Source organism: Dendrobates tinctorius, unplaced genomic scaffold, assembly GCF_039654945.1.
Source record: "Dendrobates tinctorius isolate UK_male_01 unplaced genomic scaffold, ASM3965494v1 ptg000055l, whole genome shotgun sequence".
NCBI lineage: Eukaryota > Metazoa > Chordata > Amphibia > Anura > Dendrobatidae > Dendrobates > Dendrobates tinctorius.
In genome coordinates, this window is record NW_027361723.1 from 693653 (window position 1) to 697579 (window position 3927).

Here is a 3927-nt window from a genome sequence, read left to right on the forward strand (position 1 = left end):
CCGCCCCTGCCCCTGCCCCTGGGCCCCCAAAAAACCTTGGGCCTGGGTCGACCGCCCCATCCGCCCCTATTAAGATCCGCCATTGGCGTCAGGCTCCGGGTCATTAGGGGTTCTGTCACTTCTCTTCTGTGACTGGAGAGTTAGATGACGTCACATCATACATGGAATGGAGGATTCTTCATGTGTTACTTGTAATTACAAGTGTCGTCTCCCATCATGTGTTTGTTCCCTATTCCAGAAATATAAAGGAACAGATCTCTGTATGGTCCATTATATGTTGATATGACATAATAATAATCCACCATTTTCCACACTAAATTCCCCTCTGTTAATAGTCATACTTGGCTCCTCAGGCCGCCCGGTCCAGGGATTTGGTTTCCACTTCTGAACACATTCCAGCTCTGGTTACCTGATCACTTATGTTCTTTCTCTTTTTAGAGAATGTCACCGTGCCTCCAGAACCATCTGAGGATGCAGTCTATAGGATGGTTATACCTGCCGCCATTCTCTTCGCCCTCGCAGTATTCATGCGTCCCATTGCTATCATCTGTGGGTAAGTATAGTAAGTCATGATTTATGGGCTACACAGGAGTCTGTAGAGGAAATGTCACATCTTCAGGTTACTCCAGGAATGGGAATACTTTAGTGTAGGCCTCTTGTGGCTCACACACGTCACCCTGGAGCTGTGCCCTGCGGGTAACTGATGGGCATATATTAGACTTTGTAGGGATTCACGCTCTCAGGCATTAGGTACCATTCACATAGTCAATGTTGTTTGGGTCAAACCGGTGCAGTTTTATTGCTTTCACAAAATTCCAAGGGATTCCCAACCAAAAACATCCTCTTCTAGGCACAAAGGTGTCACAGCAAATAATTCATTTAGCAGAGCCCATATGTCAGTGCGAGCTCACCTGAACAGATTACAGTCCTTTCTCCAGAAGCAAACTTCATACATAGAAGAGGCACGATCCCACCAGTCTTGGTATCCCCTTCAGTACGAGTTCCAGCAGCCTCCAGTGCCAAACAGAAGTGTTCAACTCCTAGGCCCGGTTCATACTATACAGGCTGCAGCTGACGAACGGTTCTCTGCCGCTCCTGCACACAGACTGCTCAGCTTTCCTAGCTGACCCATGCTGTCTCCATTCACAGAGAGATCCCGGCACATCTTCCTCTCAGCTATAGCTCAAATGTTGGCTGAACACTCACTAGCTCCAGTACACTCGACTCTGCTTCATCTAGCAGACACAAATAGTGAACAGAGGTCCTGGCTGTAGTAAAAAAAAGCTAAGTGGGTGCATCTAATCAAATCCTGCAAAGCTCGGACTTAACCCTGTCCTACCTGGCTCTGCTACAACTTGTATATACTTTATTAAAATAACTTGTTGATTGTCCTAGACACCAAAATGACTGACTGGTGATCTCTCTACAGATAGGACTAGATAACAGGTTTCATTCTTACATTCTGCAGAATACAGACATGTTTTACTTTGTAATTTACATTGTGGTTTTTATTTTTTCATTTTTATAGTTGTCTGAAAAAGAAGAAACCGATGAAAGATGTTGAAAGTGAAAATTGTGCCAACGACTTTAGAGAGAACAACACCAATGTAAATGGTAACTACAGCCGGATGAATCTGCAAAACTGAATCAGAGGGATAGAGGGCCAAAAAATTACAACAACTTACACTAAAAAAGACCCTCCTACTATATATAACATTTATATTCAAAATTATCATAAAAGGGGGGACTTATAGATATAAGAGTCACAGGAGGGAAGTGGACCTGGCCCTAAAGCAGCCTAAAAAGATGCCCCTACCTTTCTGCGGAGGTTCACCCCCTAATATTGCGATATGGCGCCCCGCTCCTTGTCGGCTCTCCCTCCCAGACCCTATTATGCACCAGAAAAGTGTGATGAGGGGACAGTAATAATGAAAACAGTAACAATGTCATTTTCACGTCACAAAAAAAGAGGCCATTAATAAGATGGTTTTTGAGAATCAGCACAAAAAATTTGCATTTGGTGACGGTTACAAAAGAGGAGCAAGTTATCTCCAATAGATAAAAATCCTAAAGGGCCATAATCCCAAAAGATGGTGTTAGAATCCTTACTGTCATAGCGATATATAGAGGAATACGGCTGATATTACTAGATAGTTTACATTTTCATGTAATACCCTGAGGATTGGGACTATAAAGGGGACAGCGCAATGCAGGATCTAAGCGCAATATTCAAAAGAGCACAAAGAAAAGGGCAAAGCTGATGCGCTCCCCAGATTTAGGATGAAGGAACAGCGTGTTGGCCCTGGAGGAATCCCAACCAAAGTCCTGGTGACTCGGTCTGCTGCTCGGCTTCTGGCCCATGAGGTGATCCTCAATCGTCCGCAGGTGAAAGTAACAAAGATGCAGAAAACCAGTCTGGTGCCGGTGCTCCCGAAAATTATATCACGGGTTAAAATGGCTTATTAAAAAAGTTTTTGCTCTACTTATACCAAGTATAATTTACCTGATGAAGGCTTTTGCTCTTTTCAAGCCGAAACGCATTGTTTTTATACTTGGTATATGTAGAATACAAAAACTTTCAAAAACCCATTTTAGCAGATGATATAACTTTCGGGAGCGCCGGCACCAGACTGGCTTTCTGCATCTTTTTTAGATAGTTTAAATGTCAGTGGTAAATCTGCTACAAGCATCAAATAGACCACCTCAATCAGGTCAGATGGTGCCGATACCTCCTATATATTCAGCCAGCAAAATACACTGTAACCAAAGGAGATTCCAGGACACAAAACAGGCAGAACACAGGATTTAGTGGATGTAGTATACTCCCACCTCCAATCTAAATATTAAGCCGGGAGTCACATGCACCATCACTTAGGATGTAATAGGAGTAAATCCGCTCCTCAGACACCTAACCATTATTAGTAAGTCTCCAGTGTGGAGGTTTGTACTCACTCGGCTGCGGTGGAGGTCGGCATAGGAAGCGGTATGGCTGAAATGTCCGGGCAGGTTTATTTAAACTGCATAAACCGCTGAGGATAGCAAAGCAAAAGAACTGCCTCTTCTGGCATAAAGTGAGAGCATAAAGTAAAAAGTCCATACATCATGTAGCGGGTCCGCCCGCTCAGGAGAGTGTCCGGTTATTGAGGCTTTAGCCCAACAAACAGGAGATCCACACATCTCCGGCTCCAGACACTGAATGAGACACTCGGCCTCCATTTTATCTGCAAAACCACACCCCGGGGATGAGGATATGTGAGCGGTCATTCCCACCCATCTCTTATGACTGCTCCTAACTCCCGGCCCTGTAATAGCCTAAGAACTCTGGCAGCACTATATGTGCTGGAGCATGCTTCCGAGATCACATCACTGCGACTACGAACCGCAATGAGATATATCTCCCCTCAAGGACCCGTCCGGCGGCCATTTAACACCAGATGCAAACACAAAGAGAGACAAAGGGATAATATTCCCTAAACCTCAGATTAATGATCACTGGTTTTATGCAGATGAGTAATCAAAAAACAGTGGTGCATATATAGCATAATATAATATCATCTGTCTACATATAAATGAGCATTATACCTGATGTTTTTTCAGAACATGATAAACTGTAGCTTCCAACGTGTTTCCCCCTCTATTTCTAAGGTTTCATCAGGGTAAAGGTTTCAAATTAGTGACCAAAACGATCAGAACATAGCTTTCCTCCACTGGATTCCACTGGAAATCAGTGTCACTTCATAGTCCAGTAGACAGGCCCCGTGCTGAAGGACAGGTTTTTATGACAATTTTAGGTAAAAGTTTTGTATATACTAGGAGGTTCTTTTTTAGTTTAAGTTGTAGCTTAGCAAATCTGACATTCCAGAAGCTCTCCAGCTGCAGATGTATTGTCTAATCCCTTCTAGAGATATCAGGAGTTTAGTGTACAGG